Source organism: Procambarus clarkii, chromosome 54, assembly GCF_040958095.1.
Source record: "Procambarus clarkii isolate CNS0578487 chromosome 54, FALCON_Pclarkii_2.0, whole genome shotgun sequence".
NCBI classification, from domain to species: Eukaryota; Metazoa; Arthropoda; class Malacostraca; order Decapoda; family Cambaridae; genus Procambarus; species Procambarus clarkii.
The window spans coordinates 33,685,461-33,700,544 of NC_091203.1; the positions used below are offsets into that span (position 1 = coordinate 33,685,461).

At 40.7% G+C, this 15,084-nt stretch overlaps 1 protein-coding gene across 2 annotated transcripts in view; it reads left to right on the plus strand.

Moving 5' to 3' along the window:
• Nucleotides 1-3,271: 3,271 nt before the first annotated feature.
• Nucleotides 3,272-15,084, plus strand: part of LOC123751960 (probable G-protein coupled receptor Mth-like 3) — a 372,755-nt gene continuing 360,942 nt past the window's right edge. For both annotated transcript variants that reach the window (XM_069305227.1, XM_069305228.1), the window contains exon 1: nucleotides 3,272-3,305. The gene's annotated coding sequence lies outside the window, so the exon portion shown is untranslated. The remainder of the gene's footprint in view (nucleotides 3,306-15,084) is intronic.

Sequence of the window (15,084 nt, forward strand, 5' to 3'; positions counted from 1 at the left end):
TATTGTGTACACAATGGACCAAAAGGTGCACTATAGTGTTCAATAAGGTTCAACACGTATACTATAGTGTATATTATGGAACAACAGGTACACCATAGTGTACACTTTAGTACAACATGTTCACTATAGTACAACAGGTACACTATAGTACAGCAGGTACACTAAAGTGTACACTATGGTACAACAGGTGCACTGTAGTGTACACTATGGTACAATATGTAACTAGTGTGCACACTATGGTACAATATGTACACTATGGTACAATATGTAACTAATGTGTACACTATGGAACAACAGGTTTACTGTAGTGCACAACATGATACAACAGGCACACTTTTGTTCAAGTACACGACAGTGTACACACAATGGTACAACATGTACAATAGTACAGCATGTTCACTATAGTACAACACGTACAGTACAGTGTTTACAATTGTTAAACATGTATACTATAGTACAATATGTACAATATAGTGTTCACTTTGGTACCACATGTTCACTATAGTGAAATGAATGGAACAACAAGTATATTACAGTACAAACATGTACTCTATAGTACTACACATACTCTATAGTACTACACATACTATATAGCACAACACGTGCACTATAGTGCAACATTTACTCTGGAGTACAGGTGGTACACTACATTACATGTTCACTATAGTTCAACACGTACACTATTGTACAACATGTACACTATAGTACAACACATACTCTATAGTACAACAAGTACACTATATTGTATGTACACTGTAGTACAACAGGTGAACTAAAGTGCAACACTATAGTACAAACACTTACACTACAGTACACTTACACTATAGTACAAAAGTTACACTGCAGTACATGTACATTATAGTCCAACACTTACACTATAGTACAACAGGTGCAATAGAGTACATGTACACTATAGTACAACATGTACACCATAGGACATGTACTCTATAGTACAACACATACACTATAGTTCAACAGGTACATTGTTGTACAACATGTACACTATAGAATAACACGTGCACTATAGTACAACACATACACTATAGTTCAACAGGTACATTGTTGTACAACATGTACACTATAGAATAACACGTGCACTATAGTACAACACGTGCACTATAGTGCAACAGTTACATTATTGCACAACATGTACACTATAGTACAACACGTTCAAACTAGTACAACAGGAACACTAATGTACATGTAAACTATAGCACAACACTTACACAATAGCATAACATGAGCTCTCAATGTTGTACCAAAGTGTAAGGTCGTTATAATGACAGTATTCCATTTGTACTATAATGGAAGACGGTCATACTGAACGTTCTAGTGGTGATAATCACACTATGTCAAGGCTATATATCACTATATTGCCATGATAATCAAGTCAAATACAGTGCTTGTATCTTTCCTTATTTAGTTTATTATTTAAGGGAAAGTATATATATATTTGGAAATTATTGCAAATGATTGTTAAGATTAGTGTGCAATTGAAGGACAAATTCCCGGTCCAGATAATTAGACTAATGACTTTAATGACCCACAATTTTTCTCATATGGTTTGGAAAACTAATTATCAGCTATACGCTCCATAGTATATTCTTGAAAACACCCTCGCGAAGGTATCAGGACAAATGGGAATTCACGTATGTGGAAGACCCTAACACCATCACTAACAATGTGCCTACATCTGTGCCCAGCTCACATGTTAGTCCCGCCCTGTGCCAAGCTTACATGTTAGTCCTGCTCTGTGCCCAGCTCACATGCTAGTCCAGCCCTGTGCCCAGCTCACATGGGTGTCCTGCCCCTGTGCCCTGCTCACATGTTAGTCCTGCCCTGTGCCCAGCTCACATGTTAGTCCTGCCCCTGTGCCCTGCTCACATGTTAGTCCTGCTCTGTGCCCAGCTCACATGCTAGTCCTGCCCCTGTGCCCAGCTCACATGCTAGTCCAGCCCTGTGCCCAGCTCACATGTTAGTCCTGCCCTGTGCCCTGCTCACATGTTAGTCCTGCCCCTGTGCCCAGCTCACATGCTAGTCCAGCCCTGTGCCCAGGTCACATGCTAGTCCTGCCCTGTGTCCAGCTCACATGTTAGTCCTGCTCTGTGCCCAGCTAACATGTTAGTCCTACCCTGTGCCCTGCTCACATGTTAGTCCTGCCCTGTGCCCAGCTTACATAATAATCCGGTTCTGTGCCCAGCTCACATAATAATCCGGCTCTGTGTTCAGCTCACATGTTAGTCCTACTCTGTGCCCAGCTCACATGTTAGTCCTACTCTGTGCCCAGCTCACATGTTAGTCCTACTCTGTGCCCAGCTCACATGTTAGTCCTGCCATGTGCCCAGCTCACATGTTAGTCCTACTCTGTGCCCAGCTCACATGTTAGTCCTACTCTGTGCCCAGCTCACATGTTAGTCCTACTCTGTGCCCAGCTCACATGTTAGTCCTGCCATGTGCCCAGCTCACATGTTAATCCTACTCTGTGCCCAGCTCACATGTTAGTCCTGCCATGTGCCCAGCTCACATGTTAGTCCTGCCATGTGCCCAGCTCACATGTTAGTCCTGCCATGTGCCCAGCTCACATGTTAGTCCTGCCATGTGCCCAGCTCACATGTTAGTCCTGCCATGTGCCCAGCTCACATGTTAGTCCTGCCATGTGCCCAGCTCACATGTTAGTCCTGCCATGTGCCCAGCTCACATGTTAGTCCTGCCATGTGCCCAGCTCACATGTTAGTCCTGCCATGTGCCCAGCTCACATGTTAGTCCTGCCATGTGCCCAGCTCACATGTTAGTCCTGCCATGTGCCCAGCTCACATGTTAGTCCTGCCATGTGCCCAGCTCACATGTTAGTCCTGTTATGTGCCCAGCTCACATGTTAGTCCTGCCATGTGCCCAGCTCACATGTTAGTCCTGTTATGTGCCCAGCTCACATGTTAGTCCTGCCATGTGCCCAGCTCACATGTTAGTCCTGTTATGTGCCCAGCTCACATGTTAGTCCTGCCCTCATTAAACTGAACAAGCACAAAAGTATTATAATGAAGGACTTCATGGCGTCACAGTCTCTGAAAACATGTCGTACGGCTGCTCATTTTCTTCTATGTTAATTGTTAATTAATCAAACTCGATTGATTAAAATACAAAAATTATTAATCAAATTTGTTTATATGCATTTATTTGACAATAAGATGAAACAGTAGGATATGTAAGCAAGGGCTTGTAATGCGTGTGTGGCAGCGGGTGTGTGGCGGTGCTCCGTGGCCGGCAACGCCTCAGTTTTCACCAAGACAAGGTTGGCTACGGATGGCGTAAGTTATTATTATTATTAATATTATTATTATTATTATTATTATTATTATTATTATTATTATTATTATTATTATTATTATTATTATTATTATTATTATTATTATTATTATTAATATTATTATTATTATTATTGTATCGAGTAGTTCATTGCGTCACGATTCAGTGTTGGTATCATGTGTCCAGTGTGGAAGACCTCAAGTAAGCTCAATATACAACGTTAATGTAGATAATACAGCCATAAGGCTCGGGAAGAATACATTTGAAGGTAGAGTGACGGGACTAAGATACTAAAGCTTATTCCCAGAAAGTAGCCTCGTATGCATATATTCAAAACTTACTTTAGCCAAGGAGGGGGGCACAGTTACCCGTCTAGTCACTGACCAGACCCAAGGTAAGGAACATGTAAAAATAAAGTAGCTCTAATGCTACTCAGGAAAGCTTACTCAAGCAATTTAAACTAAGGAAACTTGAGCTATAACTTTGTGACATGTTTGAATGTAAACAGCACATAATGCTATGTATATGACACATAATATTGTGTATACAACCCATTATCCAATGTATACTGCACATAATACCATGGATATTGTACATAATACAATGTATACAGAACAGTACAATGTATCCAGCATAAAACAAAATATTCAAAACATAATACAGGGTGCACAAGACAATGTTTACTACACATAATGGAATATATACTACACACAATACAATGTATACAACACATAATACAAAGTATACAACACATATACACCACAATATAATGTTTACAACACATAATGCAATGTATACAACACATAATACAATGCATACATCATATAATACAATGTGTTCAACACATTTCAATGTATATAACACAATACAATATGTACTATACATAATACAATTAATACATCACATAATACAATATATACAACACACCTTATTGTATACAAGACAATACAATGAATGGAATACATAATTCAATGTTACAGCATATAATACAATGTATTCTTCACACAATACAATATGTATAACACAATTCAATTAATACACCTAAATACATAGTATACAGAACAAAAGATAATGAATACAGCACATAATACAATGAATTCAACATAAAACAGCTCATATAGTACATAATAAAATGTATACAAAATACAATGTATACAGCATGGAATACAATGTATTCCGCATGTAATACAATGTATACAACACGTAATATAATGCATCAACACATAATACAATGTATACAGCACATAAATCAATATATACTACACAATATAATGTATTCAGTATATAATTCAATGAATACATAATATAATCCAATGTTTACAGTGCATAATGCAATGTATACAGTGTATAATACAAGGTATGCAACTCATTTCAATGTAAACAGCACAATACAATGTGCACATCACTTAATACAATGTATACAGCACATAATACAATGTCTGCAACAAATACAATAAATACAATACATAATACAATGTATACAACACAATACAATGTATACAACACATTACAATGCATACATCACATGTTACAATGTATACAACACATTACAATGCATACATAACATGATACAATGTATACAACACATAATATATTGTATTTATCCCACAATACAATGCATACAGCACGTTATACAATATACACAACACAATACAATGAATACATCATATATTACAAGGTATACATCACATAATACCGTGTAAACATAAAATATACTACGTATACAGAAAATAATACAATGCACATACTAATAGAACACACTTTTATGCATTCAACAGAATAGAATGTATACAATACACAATACAATGTAATCATCAACTATGAATACATTACATAGTTAAATGTATTCATCAACTATGAATACATTACATAGTTAAATGTATTCATCACATAATTAAATGTATACATCCCATAATACAAGGTATTCAACACCATAAAATGAATACATCACATAACGCAATGTATACAATACATTACAATACACTATATGCAGCCCATAATTCAATAGATAAAGCACACAATACAATGTATTCAGCACAAAATACAATGTATACAGCGCTTAATACAAAATATTCTGCACGTAATTGAATGCACACAGTATATAATACAGTGTATACAGCAGATAATACAATGCATTCGGCATATATTGTAATGTATTCAGCATATATGTCAATGTATTCAGCAGATAATGCAATGCCTGCAACACCTAAAAATGCAAAGAGCATATATATTGCAATGAATACAACATAAAATACAATGCATTCAGCACATAATACCAGGCATACAACATATAATACAATGTATACATCACATAATACAATTCATGCAACATGTAATACAATACGTACATCACATAATAAAACACATTCAGCATATAATACAATGTATACATCACATAATTCAATTCATACAGCATATAATACAATGTATTCAGTACATAATACAATGTGTGGATTTATGAAATTTTCACTAAATAAAAATGACTTCATTATAACAAAAGTGTCGGAAAAACCGACACCATTTACCAACATTTAATACAATATGCATGTAATATTGCTGTTGTTTTGTAATAACAAATTAACCCTAGAAATAGTGTCTTAATCACTCATAGAAAATGAGACACAGTGGTAATTTTCTCCGGTAGAAAACGGAGATATCATTGCCACATGTCGTCATTAAATTCACCACCTTACATTGGAAATTCATCTTAATTTAATACAGCCGTCTTCGGCCAGTAAACATCATAAAAACATTTCAATTGAACCAACTTAATTTTCAGTACCAAAATAGAGTAATTGTGAACCCTCTATCTACTTCTTGATAAAACGCATCCGGAGAACAATGGATGCGGTCAGTGGGAGAGGGCCAGAGTCAGTCCCCATTAATTAAACAACAGTCGCTGGGGCAAATCTAGCTCCAATAATTTTCCCTTGAACCAGTGTTATTGGACTAATAGTGTTCCTGTTATCAGCACCAACTATGTCTACTGTATTTTATTTATTTATTTATTTATTTATTTTTTTATATATATACAAGAAGGTACATTGGGTTTGAGAGAATACATTGGATAGTACAGTAATTACATTCTTGTAAAGCCACTAGTACGCACAGCGTTTCGGGCAGGTCCTTAATCTAGCAGATAATTTTAAGTAGGTAATTTCAATCAGAATTGATAAATGAAAGATACATTACAAGAGAAAAATGAGATGAGAGAGATAAGTAAGTATATTAAAGCACATTGTATATTAAAGCTCTGATTGATTACATTGACAGCTTGATTAGTAATTTAAACAAGATTAATAGACACCATACAGCAGATTGACAGCACATATAAGACAGCAATGATCACAATGGTAAAGATGTTCAGAATGGGTACATAAAGATTGGGAGACTGGGTAGCAAAAGATACAGATAACAAGATTTATAAACACTATACAACAGATTGGCAGCACATATAAGAAAACACCAATGATCTCAATGGTAAAGATGTTCAAATTGGGAACATAAAGGTTGGGAGATTGGGTAGCAATAGATACAGTGCAATTTTAAGGCAAAAGGTGAAAAACTATGAAGATGAAATTAGGTACTTTTTAGTAATTGTTCTGTTCTGGTGGTGTGTTCTGGTGGTGGGAAGTGTTCTGGCCGAAACCCGTTATAAATCCCCACATTCCTGGCCAGTCGTATAAGTAGAGTAGGGTGACCCGGTGAAAATGCGAGACAGTGACCAAGACAGTGTGTAATTGAAGGGGAAGAAGAAGCAGAATATGCAGATCAAGAGTCACAATAACGTGGCTGCAAAATATTGACCAAACCACACACAAGAATTTGGAGAGACGACAACGTTTCAGTTCATTCTGGACCATTATAAAATTGATTTTTAATTGTGTAATACTGTATAATATTTATCGTAATACGTGTAATACTTATGTAATATTTTGTAATACTACACAATCGACTTGATTATGGTTCAGGATGGACCAAAACGTCGTCGACTCTTCAAATTCTAGTGTGTGGTTTGGGCGCAGAATATAATTGCCTAGTACACCAGTACACGTGTTGAAGCCAGCCTCAACCACGAGGAGTGTTCATCCGTGTTCATACTGGTTGTCTAGGTCAAAATCAACCATACGAAATAAGGCCTTCTCATTAAATTGCTAATATATATATCTAGTCTAATACTGTAATGGATATCTACTAATCAATAATATTTATTGATAACTATATATAAACGATAAACTTCCCAGAATGTGTAAGGGAATGATTTGTGGGAAATTGTAAATCATACAGTCCACTTTAAACATCATAGTTTGCATTCCAAAAATATAAATAAACATAAATTTTAAAATACTATATAAATTACTAAATGGTAAATAAATATAAATCCTACAAGTCATTTTCCCCACATTATTGGTCCCTAGAACCGGATGAATCAGAGTTAGCCAGTGGTTCATTAAATTTAGATACACTGGTTCTCAGTTGTTATGATCCCAGGTAGCCGAAAACGAGTCTCCCCTATGAGAATTATTCTGGGGGAATATTTTCCATATTTCTCCCCAACATAGTAGCCCTATTTCTACAGGGCTCTGTACTTGGAGCCATCCTGTTCCTAATATATGTAAACGACCTTCCAGAAGGTATAGACTAATTCCTCTCAATGTTTGCTAATGGTGCAAACATTTTGAGAAGAATCAAAACAGAGGAAGATAGTCAGAGACTGCAGGACGACCTGGATTGACTGGTGAAATGGTCAAGAAAATGACTACTAAAGTTCAACTCAGGAAAGTGTATAGTAATGAAATTTGGCGAAGGGAGCAGAAGGTTGAACAGAATGGACCATCTGGGAGGTGATATCCTGCAAGTATCAAATAGAGACAAAAATCTGAGGGGTGATATTTCACCGAACCTGTCACCAGAGGCCCACATCAAAAGGATAGCATCAGAGGCATATGCTAGATTGGCCAACATAAGAACTGCCTTTAGAAACTTGTGTAAAGAATCGTTCAGGACCTTGAATACCACTTATATAAGGCCAATCTTGGAGTATGCAGCTCCAGCCTGGAGTCCTTATATAGTTAAACACAAGACATTGTTAGATAATTTTAAATTTTAAATTTTACTCTCAGGGGCGAATTTATTGGGCAGCGCCACTCATCCTGTGAGTGTACATACCGCCATAGCAGCATGTACAACACTCCCCAATAGGAAAAAAACGCGTTGAGTTATCCATCCTGTCACTTGTACCCAGACACAGCTGGGACTTGCTTAACTGTCTCAAGTGAACAGCTCCTCAAATAAGAAGATTAACATCTGTCAACCCTTAAAAGCTTACGTTACCTTGCTGGTGCAAAATGGGTCAATCTTTGCAGAACAGTAGCAATATTTGACAAATAGGGTTTTCTTAACTCAAACAATGTGGGGTTTATTATTCTACACATATTTATAATGTCTCTCAGGTGTTCACATTCACGTAGATAGTGTTCAAAGCGGTGTCCGTGATTCTCATCACAGATTCTGCAACTTCGCTGATCAACTCTTGTTTCCATTTCAAATCGCCATGAATATTTGTATCCAAGACGGATTCTCGCTATTACTGATTCTCTCCCGCGTCCACCTCTTCGTCCATATTGATTGGGATTGCCAGCTTCAACCATATTGTGCAATCGTACAGATTCACTGGTTTGTGCGTTTATCCTCCTTTTCTCAGTTACCTTGTCACGGTGATATTGCCTGACAATACCTCTAATTTGTAGAAGAATCTTGAGTATGAAGTATTCAATATCGTCTCCTTCAGCAGCCAGCACATCTGCTCGTTCATTCCCACATATACCAACATGGGAGGGGATCCACAGAAACTTGATGATTATTCTCTGATTGGTAAGTCCTCTCACAGCTCTCTGAATTTCAGCGACTATTGCAAGATTTTCTGCCCGATTTTTACTTAGGCTTTGCAGTGCTACTTTTGAATCAGTGCAAATCACTGCACCATTAGTGTTCCGTTCAAGAAACCTTAACGCCATAACAAGGGCAGTTAGCTCTGCTTGCGTTGATTGTGGCACAGTTCTCAATACGCGCTTTTTCTTCATTTCTGCGTTAGAAAGCATTATCCTTAATTACAGTGTATGCTGCACTAGCCCTGCCATTGACAAGCTTAGATGACCCGTCAGTGTAGATTTGATGTAGTTCATCCCCGGCTTCTTTATAAATTTCGTCAAGAAACTTGTGCCTCATTTCTTGTGGTATCATGTTGGATTTTTTCGTTACCATTTTATTGATGATAATTCTGCACGAGTCATCCTCCCAGGGAAGTAACCTCTCTACAGGCAGGAGCTCACGGGCTTGCTCAAGCAGATGAAGTTCTTCAAGGTAGCAGACTGATCTGTGATGCCATTTTTTGCTTCTCATGTTTCCACCTGTAAGTAACATAGAGCTGAGTTTTTTCTTAGCAATATCATTATAATGGGGATCTTTGGCTATCCTAATTGCAAGCTTAGCATTCAGTTCGCTAATTATTCTTTAAACACTGGGGAGGGACAACTCATCTCGTATATTAGACGTTTAGGCAGTTCTTGGGACTCCAAGAATGATTGTCATGGCTTCATTTTGAATGCTTTCGAGCCTTTTCATATCGCTTTGGGAGTAGGTGGTCAAAACTAGTGCGGCATAGTCTATGATGGAGCGCACATAGGCTGTGCACATTATTTTAAGCACGGCAATAGAGGCTCCATGTCCATTCCAGGTAATAGCTTTCAGTGCCCTGAGTCGACTTTTGCATGTTCCTATGAGTTGATTGAGCTCCTCTTTCTTCCCCTTGTTAGAGCCGACAGTGACGCCAAGGTACCGATAGTGGTCGACCCATTCACGTTTTACACTATTAATTTGTATTTCTTCATTTTCTACCCACTTGTGATGAGAGTATGCTTTTGTCTTGTTTGAGGAGAGAGTGAAACCGAGCTCAATACATTTCCTTCCGAGGAGTTCAATGGACTGTTTAATTTTTCCCAAGGTGGGAGCTTGTATTAGAACATCATCTGCATATCCCACTTGTTGTTTTCCTTCCGGGAAATCAAAATATGCAATGGCGTTCATACGTACATTGAATAGTCTGGGGCTTAAGACTCCTCCTGGGGGGGGGAGGGAGTTATCAAGGGGAAAGCGCCAAGCCATGACGACTTTATAGCACTGGGAAGGAGGTCAGAATTAGGATTTGGGATGGGACAGGGGGAAAGGAATGGTGCCCAACCACTTGGACGGTCGAGGATTGAACGCCAACCTACATGAAGCAAGACCGTCGCTCAACCGTCCAGCTCAAATGTTTGGCGGGTGGGGGGGTGGGGAAGTGGTTACCGAGTTCCATATTCAATGTTCTTGAGATTGCTCCATTGAAGCATACCTTGGCTTTCCTCCCTGTGATGTAGTCTTCAATCCATTTCATGAGTCTTCCCTTGACACCTATGCATGCAAGCTCGTACAGGATCGTAATCCCCTGTGCTTTGTCGAAAGCTCCTTTGATGTCAACAAATACAGAGTACTTAGCTGTGTCATTAGCCAGGTAATTAACTATACAATTTGCTGTGCTCCGTCCTTTAATAAATCCATTAACCCCTTCCCCTAACCTGCCTACTTTGTGCAACAGTCGGTTTAGGATGATCCTTTCAAGCATCTTGCCAGTGCATGACATGAGACTAATAGGTCTGTAATTGCCAGGGTCATTGGGCTTCAGTATGGGGACAATTATTGCATGTTTCCATTGTGTGGGCAACACACCACTTAGGAATGACTTGTTAAACAGGTGGAGTAGTGGATTCCCAGACACTTCACACAGTGCATTGAGTATGTCGTAAGTGACGCCATCTTCACCAGGTGCTGTACTTTTACCCTTTTTCATAGCCCCTTTACTTCCTGGGCTGTGATTGGTTCCCCATACTCGTCATCACTAGATTATGCTCTTGTTATACTAATCCTTCTGTTTTATGTCGGAGGAACTTTTTCATGCTTACTTTTTCAGGGCGGGAGGAAGAGGACGCTACATCACTCCACTTGTGAATTAGTTCCTCGGCCTTACCCTGGAGGTCTTTGTGAGCCGCAGTCCGGGTTCTGCCCCCCTTAGCTATCTGAATTTTTGCCCACACTTGTCTTACAGATGTTTCTCTTCCAATAGACCTAGTGAATTCAAGCCATTGACTTTCCCGCTCTTTAATCTTCTCTTCCCTGGCTACTTGACCCAGTTTTAAAGAGCTCTTGGTTGCTTTCAGTGGGATGTCTCTGGTACTCTCTACTCATACTCCTTAAATTTGCATTGACCATCTGTATGTAGTCGTTCTTATACCATTTTATTTTCTTCTTTTGAGATGTTACTTCGCCCAGGTATACGGCGCGGAACTCTGAGACAGTGCTCAATTTGGTGACTGAGGTCCTCAACAAATGAAACAGTGTCTTCTGGGATTTGATAATCCGTGAACCAGTCACTCATCCTGTTTATGAAAAGCGGCCTCATATCTGGTCCGAATGATAACCTTTTTCTTTTATTTGTCTCTTTCCTTCTCTTGCACATGTCGACTGTGATAATCAGTGTCCAGTGGTCACTACATAAACTGTGCACACTGTGTGTACTGGCATCCATGTCCTGTGCATTCAGCAGAAGAGCATAGTCCAATCTTCCTCCTCTGAGTTGAGTTGGCTGTTCATCACCCAGGACTCTAAGGTTTTCACTCCCCCTGACATAGAGTGACAGTTTCCGTCCATTGACATTGGGCTGATGACAGTTGGCTTCAAAGTGTGGAGGCCTGGCATTAAAGTCACCGACCAGCAGGGTAGATTCTTCGTTAACAAATTTGGGCAGTGTGTCAAGGTCAAGTTTACTCTGTGGCACATATAGGTTGATTATATGTAGGGCATTATTGTTTAAGTAAATGGTTACCCCCAGCTTCATAGTCATCCTCCATGTGAAGATCATCAATAATCTGTGCAGGTATGTTGTTGCTGACATAGGTAATAAGACCCCGTTTCCTGTCCCCGGAGGGAAGGGAAACCTTGGGATACCCCTGAACCTTGAGTTGAAGTCATCACCCACCAGTGTCTCCTGGAGCACTATGACGTCAGTTTGGTGTTCACGAGCGTATTGTATGATGTCATTAAGTCTACCGCGAACGCCATTGGAGATCCATTGTAGGATAGTGAAACTTTCTTCGCCGTGGTTATCCATCGTGCAGGTGTTGGTCATCAGATGTGATGTGTGCGGTGTTGTTGCTGGTGAGAGTGTGTGCACTGGCGGTGTTGTATGAGGTGTTGCACCACCGTCATGTACTGGTGGTACTGTTTGTATGGGTGTCAGTGGTCAATGGTGTTGTGTATACTAGTGTCGTTGTGTTCACTGGTGGTGGTGTTGTGTTCACTGGTGGTGTTGTTGTGTCCACTAGTGGTGGGGTGTGTTCACTAGTGGTGGTGTGTTCACTGGTGTTGATGTGTTCACTAGTGGTGTTGCATTCACTGGTGTTGATATGTTCACTGGGGCAACGATAGCACTGAGTCTGCTGTTATGTGCCTAGCCTCGTGTTGCATCATCATGCACCAAGATGCAACCTGCTAAACTCGCCTGAGACAACTTCAGGCCCTGCAGAATTTGAAGTATATTCTCCTGGGTCTTCTGGATTGTACATAGGGTATTCTCAAGTTTGTTTTGCTTGGTCATTAATTCATGCATGAGTGGGTGATTTTTTATTACGTGGGTAATCATTGCTTCCATATCCGCGACATTGTTTTATCTGGATGCAGTAAAGTGTTGGCTGGTGAGTGAGGAGGAGGGGGGAGGGGAGTGGTAGGTGGGATGAGAAGAAGGCAAGGGAGTGGTTGGTTGGGAGGGAGGGATGGTCGCCTGGGAGTCAGAAGAGCTGGTTGACTGAGAGGCGTTAGGGGGTATGGGTGACGAGGCAGGAATGGGGTTGTTGAGTGGGGTAGGGTTGGGGTTAGTGAGTGAGGTAGGGTTGGCGTTAGTGAGTGGGGTAGAGGTGAGTAAGTTTGTGAGAGGGAGGGGGTCTGATTGGGGCTGTGTGGGGTGGTGGTGGGTCACTCCACCACTACCCCAGACTGTTGACTGCCTACTGTAGGCTGAACCCTGGGCCGGGTCCCGGGCTGGACCCTGGCTTGCTGTGGTACTGTTCACGAAGCCATTCCCGCCCCAGTTCACTGGTCCACCTGCTGTTTGCGTTGGTGTTGTTCTCAAGCCCTGCCAGTCAGGCCTCTTGCTGCAATACCTGTTCCAAGCATGATGGGGCTGCTTGCAGTTGACACATTAAGGTATTACCCCGTCACCCCCCACTCGGTGTAAGCTTGGCCAGACACTGCTTGGTGTCGTGAGAGCCACTGCAACACCCACACTTAATTAGGCAATCACATTGCAACTTTCTGTGATCCCCCCGTTGACCGTTGCCACATAAGGACGGGCTGCCAATATACCTCTCCACTTTGCACGCTCTCAAGCCTGGTATTTTAATGACTGGGGCCAGGTCTCCCTTTCACATAGCAATTGCTTGAATTTTGGGCAGTCCCTTTGGTCCAGTGTTGCGCTTGACCCAAACAATCTGTTCATAGTCCTCGAGAAATTCCACGTCAACATGAATACTGTAGTTCTTGATTATAATTTTAATTTGTCTTGTCTGTGGGTTTGCTTCCAACCTTTTAACATCCTTACCTTGATACTCAAGACTGGTCTCTGTGAAGTACTTCAGGGCAATGTTCCCCTGCACTCGTGCGCTGACATTGCTACCTACACACCTGCTCTCTATGCGATACTCTGCTCTGTGGGCGTGGCCAGCCTTAATAATCCATATGTACTTCTCTGCTGCTGTCAATCCCATTGCAGGAAAGATTAGGGTGTGCCACTCACTGTCTTCGTCTTGTCGTTGTTGTTGTTGTTGTTGATGTTGCTGCTGTTGCTGCTCACCCTGTCGCTGTATCCTGTCCCGTCTCATGCTTCCTTTGTTTTTGACTAGTCGGAAGTCACCATCATCCTCTGTTGTAGAGTCACCTGTACCATCACTGTTGGAGGGCCCCGGGTGGGGATCCTCACTGGAGGGCCCCGGGTGGGGATCCTTACTGGAGGGCCCCTGGGTGGGGATCAGCACCCGGGGGGGCCCCCGCGGGGAATGGAGCCTGCGCAAGGGGGGGGCTGTTATGATGCCCGGGCACACTAGCCCGGGTTAGTTATTGCCCGGGTTATTCTTACAGAAGATTCCGAGGTATGCCACCAGACTAGTCCCGGAACTGATAGGTATGAGCTATGAAGAAAGGTTACGGGAGCTGACCACACATCCCTGGAAAACAGAGGAGTAAGGGGAGACATGATAACCCTCATGGACAAGGGGACACAGGTGGAAACTTAGTATCCAAATGAGCCACAGAGACATTAGAAATAATTTTTTCAGTGTGAGAGTAGTTAAAAAATGGAAAGCATTAAATAGTGATGTGGTGGAGGCAGATTCCATACACAGCTTGATATGTAGATTTGATAGAGACGCCCAGTAGACTCAGGAATCTTAGTTGATTGACAAATGAGAGGCGAGACCAATGAGCCAGAGCTACACCTCTGTGGGGGGAAAACCTGACTCCAATAACTAATAATTAAATATATGCTTCGATAGCTATGAAAGACCAACACTTTTTTCAGAAAAAGTGGAAAACAAAATAAAGCAATGGAAAAAACTGATCCCAAGAACAAGTGTCCTATGGATCTTAGTGAAACTGTATTTCTGATATAAATGGAGTCAAATTAACTTACACAAAATT